The sequence below is a fragment of the Xyrauchen texanus genome, chromosome 48, assembly GCF_025860055.1.
Source record: "Xyrauchen texanus isolate HMW12.3.18 chromosome 48, RBS_HiC_50CHRs, whole genome shotgun sequence".
Taxonomy (NCBI): domain Eukaryota; kingdom Metazoa; phylum Chordata; class Actinopteri; order Cypriniformes; family Catostomidae; genus Xyrauchen; species Xyrauchen texanus.
In genome coordinates, this window is record NC_068323.1 from 2,538,645 (window position 1) to 2,552,136 (window position 13,492).

The following is a 13,492-nucleotide window of genomic DNA, read 5'->3' on the forward strand; positions in this document are numbered from 1 at the left end:
CAAAAACACACGCTGCTCTTCTGTGGGTCTCAATTAAAAATGAGACAAACACAATAATAATACTGTATTTATTTATCGAGAATCTAACCACCAACCCTGCGATTGGCAGCCGACCAGCCCTACCAGCTGAGCCACAGCCGCACTGAACAGGTGTTCTGACGATTTGTGCTACCCATCGATATGTGCTACTTATTGGTTATGCGCATGTGCAGACTCACAGTTTTGTTCTGCGTTACCACGCCCATAAATGTATGCATCCTTGCTGTGGAGACTTGACGGTGAGCATGGCAATATCTTTAATCCTTTTTTATTACATAATTTGACATGTGAACGTGTAAATGTTAGCATGCACACCTTATTTTCAGCATAATATAGCAATTAGCTATGAATGACCTACGTTCATCGTGTGTTCTACTTCTTTCAGAGTTTTGAAAGTTTGGAAAATTCTTGATTTTTAACCTGTATGTAATGTGTACAAAGTAGGTAGCAGCACTTGACACGTAAGTAATCAGAATGCGCTAATGTTCATGTAGTGTGATATGGCGTGAGGCTTTAAAATAAATAAATAAATAAATGTAAATAAATGTAAATGTTGCCAGATTCAGAGTACTTTCATCATTTATTTAGTTTAAAAAACTGGGAGCATTATTTGATAGGGCACGTTGGTCTATCAAAATATGCAACTCCTGACATCTTAAAGATGCTATTACAGAATATGCTGCTCCTGACATCTTGAAGGCATAATTACAAAATATCTCAACATACTCTCCATATTCATAAGGTGCATATGGAGTGAGTAGTGATGTAAAATAAAGTGAATTTGCACTGGGAGCATTATTTGATAGGGCACGTTGCTCTATCAAAATATGCAACTCCTGACATCTTGAAGACATTATTATGTAGTATTGTTTTTTCTAATGACAGTGAACATAAGGTAAATATTCATGTGTCAAAAAATGCTAACTACCATATGAATATTTGTACGGTCAGCCAGCTGAACAAGAATAACTGAAAGTTTCAGTTAGGAAAGGTGTGCTTTGACAGGTCAAAGATGAATATTTTATGATAATTTTACTTTTCACACAGTTTTAAAAATAAAAACAGTACAGTATACAGTACTCATAACTTATAATTTTATTATAATTGTATTTCATATAATATACAATAATGTCATTTTTACTTGTTATATCAAATGTGATAATTGCTGGTTCATTTAAAATATAAAAATATGCTCCCCATACACTTACCCTGTTTTAAATGGAATAACGATATCTTAATATTGTGAGATTTACATCATTATGGAAACAGTAGCTAGAGAATTATTCGACATTCTCTGTGATCGATTCGCCTACGGTAGCATTTTTCGACAAGGCAGCACAATTTGTCAGAACACCGGTATTCAACAAGTGGTTGGCTGGACAAATAGTGGATCTGAAGCACAAAAACAAATACTGAACATTGTAAGCAAAGAAACTAGACTCTGGTTGGTTTTAGCATTAGCACCAGTCTAGTAGACTGAACAATCTGGAAATGAATGGCAGAGAACTCCAGGTTTCAGTAGAGCGACTGGTGATGAGATGATGGAGTGCAGGTGATCTGCCACACCACTGGAACAGACCAACTCACAGACAAACAGGGGAGACACAGACAGATAGAAAACACAGATGGTTGAAGCCAACATCATGACATATAGAGAAGTTTGACAGCAGAAACAACCTCCCCATTAATAATACTTTCAAATACTTTATTTCTATATTATTAATTGAATGTTCGATATTATTTCAGTGTCTTTATTTGCACAGATGTTTTGTAGATTCTCTCACTTCTAAAGTGTTCAATGGCACATTTAGGCAGATCATTGGCATTATTTTGTGTTCTCTCTTCTCATTTCACACTGACTTTGTGTTCATCACTTTGAGTTCCAGTAGAGGCAGAACACTTCCTGATGTTTTACAATGTCTATTTCAGCAGAAGCATCTCGAGTACCAACACATATAATATTCTTACTGTGTGTTTAGAGATATTAAACTTTGCATTGTGTATTCATTGACTGACAGTCTTTAAATGTAAAATACAAACATTACAAAAGAAAGGATCATTTAGGCCTTCTATCTGTGCTTGTCTCTCTTTCTCTCTAGATATGTCATTTCTATCTTATTGAATGTCTTAATAGTTTCTCCACACAGACACATTTAAGATGTGTATTTTTCAGAATCAGTTTTGTTGTTATAGATTACTTTTCAGTCACAGATCCGGCGATGAATCCTGCAGAAGTCAGAACTGTGTGTTGGTGGCCTCTAGTGGTGAACTGAGGAAACGGCAGATGTCCATGTGATATGTACATGCTCGCTGATGTTTTTAATTCAGATTTAGTTTCCTATTTTATTTCTCTCAGATCTGAAGTTGTCGTTTAAAGCCTTCATAAGACTGAGATATGCTTATTTTATTTGGTCCAAAATGCTGAAGTCCAACAGAAGTGTCCATTAACCTTCAGTAATGATGAGTTTTGAGATTCTTCCAAAATTCTTACAGAATCTCTGTGATCTGATTGGCCGTCTCTGCTCTGATGGGCGTGGCTGCTATTGCTGACATCAGACCACTAGGGGAGACAATGTTGAACAATAATAAATATCTCATACGATTTTGGCACAAGAGAAACAAACAGTATTTATTTATTTATTTCTCTCTTTTACTTGTATATTATTCATCTTAAAAATATATATTGAAATGTAAAACATAACATTGAAATAATACTCTAGCTGTCAGATAGTCAATGCAGTTTTCAGTCAGTTTTGAATTGCTGGTATTAATCCAACACAACACAAAACAAAATGTTTTAAAGAGAAGGTCCTTGTTATTGTGCTGAAGACAGATTTCTTAGTCCATAATGTGATATTAAAGCTCAACTATTATCTGTTTGTTCTGTTGTTTCCTCAGATTGTGTTCACTGTTGTGGTTACACTGAAGCTGTGATTGGTCCTCTCTCCTCTGGTGGGCGTGGCTGCTGTGGCTGTACTGGTTTATGACATCAGATCCAGTTGAGAAGTGACATCACTGGATTAATATTCTAAAACAAATAACAAACATTCCCTAACATGTTCCTCTCTTTCTTAATGAATTTCCCCATTTAAACAATCTAAAGAAAGTTATAAAATGTATTTAAACAGACTCGTGTTCAAACTGAGTTAGTGAGTCAATGAGAAACCTGCTGTGGTTTATTGAGCTCTGTTTGGGTCAGTGAGTAAATTAAGTGGTTTGATCTGTTGGGTGGACAAACAGCTTCAATCCTCAAAGTGTGTCTATTAATGGATGTATGTGGTTAGTATGCGTGTGTAGTTTCTGTGTAAAGGGTTTATTATGCACCGTACATGCTCACAGTCTGTCTTTCACTTTAAACATTATACAACATTCGCCGATAAGTGGTGAATTAATTCAAACTGATATTTGATATTTGTCAAACAGCACATCAGTGATTGAACCAAACAACTGCAGCTATAATAAAACATGACATTATCAGCAAGATGTTCCTCGGATGTGGACGTGATAAAAGTGGACCGCTAAAAAACATCATGTGTGCCCCATATTGCCCCTATAAACCAATCAGATTATTAGATTGAGGAAGCTTTTCCATTTAGATGTGTAATATGCATCAGACAGTCAGTGAATGAACTGTGTGTGATCTGTGACGTGCGTCTGAGACTGACATTAATACACGAAATTCATTTGCATGTTTTTACTTACTAATTTGGACGTGCTGTGGGAGAATATGGTTCCTGTATTACTTTTGCTGCATTTATGCTTGTGGCATTTTGAGGGTAAGTAATTGATTGTTTATTCATTCTTACAGTATGGAAAAAGGAGTTGCTACTATGAACATAAAACAAGTTTTTTTATTGGCTACAATTCCCAGAAAAAAGTTGTAATTTCTGACCAATCTCATACAAGACTAAGACTAGTGATAAACCGATATGGTAATGTCCGATGCAGATATCCAGAGAGCAGGGCGGCCGATACAATACATCACACAATTTAATACTGTAAATAACATAAAATTGCTCAAATATATTAGAAAGAAGGAAATAACAGTACTCCAGCAACCATGGATGAGATGTGCGCATCAACAATCACATTTACTCAAAAAACACAGAATTAAATCAATTGTTCAAATAGTGCGTAGTGAATAAGACATGACTGGATCACCGGCTTGAATTGACACAGAATGACCATCATGATTTGTGAATCAGAGGAACAATTGATCGTGAAGTTTTGATTCTGGATGATAGAATACACGCTTCAGAGGAAGAATATTAGATGAACACTGACGGAAGAAAGCAGCTGGATTTTTGTGCATTTGTTTAAATCTGTTGAAATGAGAAATCTGCATATTGCTAACAGTATGTTATATAAGTATTATTGATATTTGCTTTTTATCATTAGAAAAGAAAGTTAAAAGTTGCAGGGAACTGTTGAGGACTGATAGAATATGTGCTTTAGAGGTTAATAAATGAAGCTCCACAGGATACTAGATCTGCTCAAGTTTTGTGAGGTTGGTTTATTACGTCTGTTAAAAGGAGATGTTGGCGCACGTTTAAGTTGTTTTGCACGCGTGTTGTGGGCGTGCTGTTTCCTTGTGGCTTAAAATAATAAAATAAGGTAAAATAATAAACTTTCAAAAGTCTGAACTTAAAGTCAGATATGCCAATCCATTTATTAACATAACGAAAATAAAACATTTCTTCAATAATAAACTTAACTCAAGTCAGTCTCCATGATTACACGCCGTGCCTCATGGTGAAAAACCATGCACCTCCCCGTGTGCCACACCTGCACTAATTAACCCCTGTCTTAAGTAGACTCGTGGCAGAACACAGCACCACCCCATGCCAATACACAGAATGGCTCCAACACAACCGGCCCCTAATTGTTCATGGCACTACAAAAAATAACAATTACAAACATATACATGTATGGAGACATTAATACAACAAAAAACATCTTACAATAAAAACAACAAACAAATAAACCCCTCTTTGGTGTGTTTGTTCACTTTTACATTGACTGTTCTACCAATATGCCTAATTCTGTCACTGGCCTTTCAATTATGTTTGTTTTGGTTTTGATTTGCACAGATCTGACTATGCCTGATTTGTCTGGAAAGGATTTAATAATCCTTCCAATCATCCAAAAATTTCATGGTGCTGTAGCATCTGCAACCAAAACGATATCTCCTGCTGCAAGATTACGTTTTGTTTTGTTCCACTTTTGTCTTTCCTGTAGAGTAACAAGATACTCTTTTGTCCACCTTTTCCAGAATAAATCTGAAAGACACTGAGCCTGTTTCCACATTCGTCTTATGTACTGGTCCCTTTGATCAAACAGACCTGGAGGCAAAACTGGTTTCCTTTTCAAAGTAAGAAGATGGTTAGGTGTCAGTGGTTCTAAATCATTAGGATTAACTCTCGTAATCGGTCGGTCATTCAAGCTTGCTTACGCTTCGCATAAGTCATAAGACGCATAAGAATAGCACTGATGCAAGAGTCTGTGTCCAATGAGTGTGCCAATTCTAAATGAACTGCCCTGCTGGCCATGCATGTAAAGATAACCCCATAACGTTTCACATAGGAACGTCCTTGTTTTACCTCAATGGGCCAAAAATAGTCCACTCCCTCGTTAGTAAATGGAGGTAAGTCTGGAGTAATCCTTTCTTTGGGGAGATCAGCCATTTTTTGATCACACATTTTTCCTTTGTGACGTTTGCAAAAAGCACAACTTAACAAGATTTTCCTTGCTGCTGCATTGGCTTGAGTGACCCAGAACTTTTCTCTCAATTTGGAGAGGATGTAATTTCTCCCACCATGCCTCATCAGTTCATGAACATGTTTAAGAATTAACATGGAGATGTACTGATCTTTACACAGGATAACTGGGTGTTTGCTCTCTTCGGGCATTGCAGTCCTGGACAATCTTCCACCTACTCTTAACAGTCCATCCTCTAGAACAGGATTCAGCTTGTATATAGGGCTACACTTTTTTACGGGTTTTCCTGTCCTTAGTGTACAAATCTCTTTGTCCTAATAACTGTCCCGATTGTCGTCTGCAGTCTTCCTTAAAGCATAAAATGCACAACTAGGTGATGACACTGCTCCAAAGAGATGTACAGTCATTCTGTACTCTTCAACTTGCTTGAACAGATCTCCATTAGGCCACCACAGGAACCTTAGAAAGTCTTTGTCTTCCTCAGCCACTTTGACTTGATAGAACATAGACTTCACATCAGACGTAAAAGCAACTGGTTTTGTAGAAGCTGTTCGTTCAAAGAAGTTCCTTTAAACTTAGCTCCACAGTCGAAGACAACTCGCAACTTACCTTTGCGTGGGTGATACACTCCGTGATGAGGAATATAGAACAGGTTATCTTCTCCACCACGCAATTGATCCTGTGGTACTATTTCTGCATAGCCACTGCTGATGACATTCTCAAGAACGCTTGTGTATTCTTGGTGGAACTTCTCATTTCTTTCCATTTTCCTTCTTAGTCCAATGAGGCGCTGTTGAGTAATACAACGATTGTTTGGCAGTGTTACCTCCTGGGCTTTGAATGGCAGCTTTAAACTGTAATGTCCGTCCTTTAAGTTTACAGATTTTTCCATTATTTTAATGAATCCTGCCTCCTGTCTTGACATTTCTTCTTTGTCGCTCTGCGATTTTTTTCATTGAAGTCACTTTGGTACTGCTTCTCCAATAGCAACTGGGTTATTTCATTTTGCCTTTGCAGAATCTGTCATGTAGAATTGTCATCAACTGCATGTGCATTTTCAGTGGGTCCTGCAACTGCAACAGGTAAGCCTTTATTTCTCATCAATCTTGTAGACTTCTCAAACTTTGCATCAGGAATGTCAGGTATTTATTTCGATCTTTGCTTCTCAACATAAGATCCCATTCCATCCTGATCCGAAAATGCTTGCAGTACTGCCAACTCTGCATCTGAGGCTTCAATATCAGCATCCATTTCCACTTGTTCCATCCTTCTGCGTAATGATTCTGCCTCCTGCTCCAATTCATGTTTCATTTTTAGCGCTGCTGCGTGTGCCAGGAGTGCAGCTTTCTTGGCTTCTACTTGTGCAACTTCAAATGCAGCTTTGCTTGATCGACTTGATTCACTGGTGCGGCTTTTAGTGCAAGATGATGTTCCAACATTTGATACACTGTCCGTTGGCTTTATATCATCCTCAAGGTGAACATTTTCAGTAGTACCATTATTTGTACTCTTAAAATAATTTTCCACACGCTGGAAAAATTTGTTCACACTTAAAAGCTTTGCTTTGAACCATGTTTCATGCTTTTCTTTTTCTTTTACGGGTAGCAACTCAAGCAGATTGTTATGTGCAACCTTTGCGTCATTAATCAAGGCTTGATATTTGCTGAAGCTACTTTTTATTTCAGCTTCATAACAGCGTCACACATTAAACCTTGAACAGTTTGTTTGATGTTGGCAGCTTTACTTAATTTGGATTTTCTTAGTGTCTCTAAGTCACTTAGTTTAGAAAGCAGTGCTTTTGTTGTAAGTTTTATAGACCTTTTTTTCACAGAGGCTTCTTCCTCGTTATCATTTTGAGATTCAGCCGACACCACATGTGTTACCTCGATACCTTGATGATTTTCATCCATTTTACCTTGTTTTCAACCACCGAAAAACAACATTTAATTTAAATATCATGAAAACAAGAAATCAGAAATAAAGCATAAACACTTTAATTTTCTTGTGTAAACCCCTTGACCCAAATGTCTCTTATTTCAAGTCCTCGTTTACTTTAAACCAAATGTCAATGTATGTATTCCCTTTTCATTCTTGCTGTTCACATTTTAATAACTGCAGCTCTTAAACGTCATACTACATCATGTGTGTGTTAACTGCCGTTACCTCGCTTTACTCGTTCTAGGTCCGAAAGAACTTTCCTCCACTGTCCGACGTAGTGTCTGCATCGAAGTGTCCAATCTTCACCTGCACCACGTCCAGACCACCTCACTGTCCAATATGAGGCCGCTCACCGACCTCCGTCGTCTATGGCGTCCGTCCTCAACGCGTCCAGACCACCTCACTGTCCAACGTGAGGCTGCTCACCGACCTCCGTCGTCTATGGCGTCCGTCCTCAACGCGTCCAGACCACCTCACTGTCCAATGTGAGGCCCAAAGTGCTCGATTCCGACGTCCGCTACCGATCACCGCCGTCCGTCACCGACCTCCGCCCGTCATCACTGCTTCCTGGCTGCCTCACTGTCCAATGTGAGGACCGCTGCGCCCGTAGGTCTACTGGCCCAATGCGTTTCCATTCAGCCGATCACTGTCGAAACAAGGTGCACGAACAGCACAAGGATTGTGTCGTTTAAACTTGATCAGTCTTTTTCTCATACAGAGGTGGTTTTTGACTAATTGTTGGCGCACGTTTAAGTTGTTTTGCACGCGTGTTGCGGGCGTGCTGTTTCCTTGTGGCTTAAAATAATAAAATAAGGTAAAATAATAAACTTTCAAAAGTCTGAACTTAAAGTCGGATATGCCAATCCATTTATTAACATAACGAATATAAAACATTTAATAATAAACTTAACTCAAGTCAGTCTCCATGATTACACGCCGTGCCTCATGGTCAAAACCCATGCACCTCCCCGTGTGCCACACCTGCACTAATTAACCCCTGTCTTAAGTAGACTCGTGGCAGAACACAGCACCACCCCATCCCAATACACAGAATGGCTGCAACAGGAGATATCTGGATATTTGCTGACGGTATATGATATTAGTGTGATTGATATTTGCCTTTTTATCATTAAACAAGTCAGTTAAAGTTACAGGGAACTGTTGAGGAGAGAGAGAGAATGAAACAGATGAGCAGTTTAATATTATGAGCTCAAACGCGATATTGTCTGAATTATCGCTCTCGGCAATATATCAGTCGACCACTAACTAAGACCAAACTAATCCTTACTCATCTACTTTAGTATTTACTATTATTAGATATTAACGTGGTATTAAGTGTGAAAAATCATTTTAAAATGCAGATCATTTACACTTTTAGAATTTAACCTCCTTATTATACATGATAAATGGTGAATCTATGTACTGATGATCATTGTCCCATGTGTGTCAAACATGTTGAGTGATCCAAACATCACCTGCAGCCTGAAACTGTTGAATGCACTTAACTGCATAGAGAGATATATGATGCTCCCTTGCTCCCTATTTAGTGAATGACTTAACCTCCAGTGTGCTGTCTGTCTGCACTGGTCTCAGAACAGTTTGAAATGCACCTTATTTTCATCCTAACTCCATATAAAGCCTCTGAAAGCAAATATATAAGAATGTATATACTAATGTTAATGAAACAGTATTGTAAAGTGATAACAGAATAAAATAACAAAATATATATTAATATGAAGCTAAATGACCCACAGATGTGTTAATGTTGAAAAATATTCAAAATAACAAACACGTTTTTTCAACTTTTGACAACTTTTTAACAGTATTCAGTCGGTTTTAACTCATTTAATTAATGTGTTGCATATAGCGAAGCTAAAATACAAAGTCCACACATGTGGATGTGGTGTCGCATGATAATAAAGATGTTTGTTTGTGTCTGCAGGTGTGTTTGGTGTTGATCCAGATAAAGTGAAGTCAGTGTCAGTGATGGAGGGAGATTCTGTCACTTTACACACTGATGATACTGAAATACTGAGAGATGATGATGTTTTACAGTGGATGTTTGGAGCTCAGAATCCAGATACTGTTATAGCACAAATCAACAGAGAAGCAAATATAACCTCAATAATGGACGAACAGTTGAGATTCAGACTGCAGCTGAACGATCAGACTGGAGATCTCACCATCACAAACATCACAACCGCACACACTGGACTTTATAAAGTAGAGATCAGCAGAAACACAATATCATTTAATATATTCAATGTGACTGTTTATGGTGAGTACAGAATAACATCAGTGTCCTCTTCATATTTCATTCTCACATCATCATCATACTATTATAAATATCAACAACAATATAAATCATGCAATGTAATGAGAAGACTGAAGGTCTGACACTCTTGTCTTCTGAGACTCACAGATCACAATAAACTGCGACTGATTATGATGAAACTGATGTTTGATGTTTATTTTATTGACTCTGAATTATCTTTCCAGCTCGTCTGCCGGTTCCTGTGATCATCAGAGACTCTTCTCAATGTTCTTCAAGCTCTAAATGTGTGTTGGTGTGTTCAGTGGTGAATGTGACACAGGTGACTCTCTCCTGGTACAAAGGAAACAGTTTATTGTCCTCCATCAGTGTGTCTGATCTCAACAGAAGTCTCTCTCTACATCTGGAGTGTGTCGATGATTCTTACAGCTGTGTGATCAACAATCCCATCAGAAACCAGACTAAACATCTCGACATTACTGAAGTCTGTCAGCCGTGTTCAGGCGGTGAGTTTATTGTTTGTTTACAGTCTCTGAAAATGCAAATTAATTTCTTTGATTAATTGTTCTGAGTTAAACTAATCGAAACTATTTCAATATTAGTTCATAAACCGGCTCAGTCCAGCTATCATCTGTTTGTTCTGTTATTTCCTCAGATTGTGTTCACTGTTGTGCTTTCACTGAAGCTGTGATCCGATTGGTCCTCTCTGCTCTGGTGGGGGTGGCTTCTGTTGCTGTACTAGTTTATGACATCACATCCAGAAGAGAAGTGACATCACCATCATGAAGTGTCAAAACACATGAATATTAATTAGGATATGTGCAGACAATGCCAAATAATATTTTACTGCTTTTGAGTTTATCGTCACTCTTGATGAAATGTATGTACATCTCTGTGAAGCACTCATGAGAGGGATGACATAAGCTTGTTGGTAAGGTCACTCAAAACAAGATAAGACACTGTTTAGCTATTATGCCACCCACAGCTGGCACCAGCTTCAGATGTGCCCAAACAGTATCCACATTTAAATATCATGGGGTTTATTAATCTTAAAGATCCCTGGAGCACCTCTTCAGTGTTTCCACATCCGAAACTCAGGGTCAAATGTTTATGTTCATCTTTTACTACTTGTTGAACATGTAATTGTATGTATCTTTTACTGTCTTTATCATGTCTGTGTGAAGCACTTTCAATTTCCACTGTGTATGAAAATAAACTTTCCTTACATTGATTGTAAGAGTGCATTTCCCTTAACTGTCTGAATGAGCCACTGGAAGCAGTGAAGCATCTTTCAAAATTAAGAGTCCCCGCTGTTTTTGGGGCTTGTTTATAGCTAAAAGTCCCGTGTTAAGAATCAGAATCAGAAAAAGCTTTATTGCCAAGTACGTTTTTTACGCATACAAGGTATTTGTTTTGGTGTTGTAGGCGCGTGTCACACATTCTCTAAATATAAGAAAGTTAAGGAGAAACAGTATTAAAATAAGCAATATAAATAAATATGTCCACACAGTATATATTAAAAGTAAGAATAAAATAAAAGAGCAGCAGAGTAAGTACAGTGGCATGTAGAACCAGAAGTGGAGTATGGAGAGTGTCAGGGTGGGAACCGGGCCTTGTTGATAAGGCTAGTGGCGGATGGGAAGAAACTGTTCTTGTGGTGTGAGGTTTTTTCTTGATGGACCTCAGCCTTCTGCCAGAGGGGAGTGTCTCAAAGAGATTGTAGCCGGGGTGGGAGAGATCAGCCACAATCTTTCCAGCACGCTTCAGGGTGTATATTGCATATTGCAGCCAATCACCTTCTCTGCAGACTGGATAACAAGCTGCAGTCTGCCCTTGTCCTTGGCAGTAGTAGCAGCGTACCAGATAGTGATGGAGGATGTGAGAATGGACTCAATGATGGCTGTGTAGAAGTGCACCATCATTGTCTTTGGCAGGTTGAATTTCTTCAGCTGCCGCAGGAAGTACATTCTCTGTTGTGCTTTCTTGATGAGGGAGTTGATGTTCAGCTCCCACCTGAAGTCCTGGGAGATGATAGTTCCCAGGAAGCGGAAAGACTCCACAGTGTCAATTGAGGAGTCACAGAGGGTGATGGGGCAGGTGAGGCTGAGTTCTTCCTGAAGTCCACAACCATCTCCACTCTCTTTAGAGCGTTGAGCTCAAGGTTGTTTTGGTTACACCAGGTGGTCAACCTCCCACCTGTAGGTGGACTCGTCACCATCAGAGATGAGTTCGATGAGGGAGGTGTTGTCCGTAAACTTCAGAAGCTTGACGGACTGGTGACTGGAGGTGCAGCTGTTAGTGTACAGGGAGAAGAGCAGAGGAGAAAGAACGCAGCCCTGGGGGGATCTAGTGCTAATGGTCTGTGAGTCGGAGACGTGTTTCCCCAGCTTCACATGCTGCTTCCTGTCAGACAGGAAGTCAGTGATCCACCTGCAGGTGGAGTCAGGCACACTTAGCTGGGAGAGCTTCTCCTGGAGCAGAGCCGGGATGATGGTGTTTAAGGCAGAGCTGAAATCCACAAACAGGATCCTGGCATAGGTTCCTGTGGAGTCCAGGTGCTGGAGGAGGTAGTGGAGGGCCAAGTTAACTGCGTCGTTTACAGACCTGTTGGCTCTATATGCAAACTGCAGGGGGTCCAGGAGGGGGTCGGTGAAGTCTTTGAGGTGTGAAAGCACAAGGCGCTCAAAGGACTTCATAACCACAGGGGTCAGGGCGATGGGTCTGAAGTCATTAAGTCCTGTGGTCCTTGACTTCTTGGGAACAGGGATGATAGTTGAGGACTTGAAGCAGGCTGGCACATGACATGTCTCCAGTGAGGTGTTGAAAATATCTGTGAACACTGGAGATAGCTGATCAGCGCAGTGCTTCAAGCTGGATGGGGAGACAGCATCCGGTCCAGCAGCTTTCCGGGGATTCTGTCTCCTGAAGAGTTTGTTGACATCCCGCTCATGGATGGAAAGAATCGGCACTGAGGGGGTGGGGGGTGGAGGGGTGTACCTTTAAGTTAGGCATTGGTGGGGGTGCCTAGGCCCCTGCTGAGGTGGGGAGGTGGGGGTGATGCACTGTAGCTGGAGCTGTTGGAAGGTGTCGTGGGGTATGGTTTCAGGACTTTCCCTTTGTTGGGAGGTGTCATGGGGAATGGTTACAGGACTGTCCCTTTGTCTTTCAAAGCAGCAGTAAAACTCGTTCAGGTCGTTGGCTAGGTGTCGGTCATTGATGGGCTGGGGGGGCTTTAGGCTTGTAGTTGGTGATTTGCTTGAGCCCTTTACAGACAGACGTAGAGTCGTTGGCTGAGAGCTGGTGTTGGAGCTTCTCAGAGTACCGTCGCTTAGCCTCTTTCACCGCCTTGCTAAACTTGTACTTCAGCCTCTTTAAATCTGTCTTTGTCCCTACTCCTGAAGGCCTCTTCCTTATCAAACCTTAACCTTCTGAGTTTGGCTGTAAACCAGGGTTTGTCATTGTTGTAACTCATCCTGGTGCGTGATGGAATACGGCAGTCTTCACAGAAGTTAATATATGATGTCA

General features: G+C 39.8%; 1 protein-coding gene across 1 annotated transcript in view; it reads left to right on the plus strand.

The window, feature by feature from the left end:
• LOC127639461 (SLAM family member 9-like) overlaps positions 1–13,492 on the plus strand; it is a 235,745-nt gene that overhangs the window by 185,315 nt on the left and 36,938 nt on the right. The gene's annotated exons all lie outside the window — the stretch shown is intronic.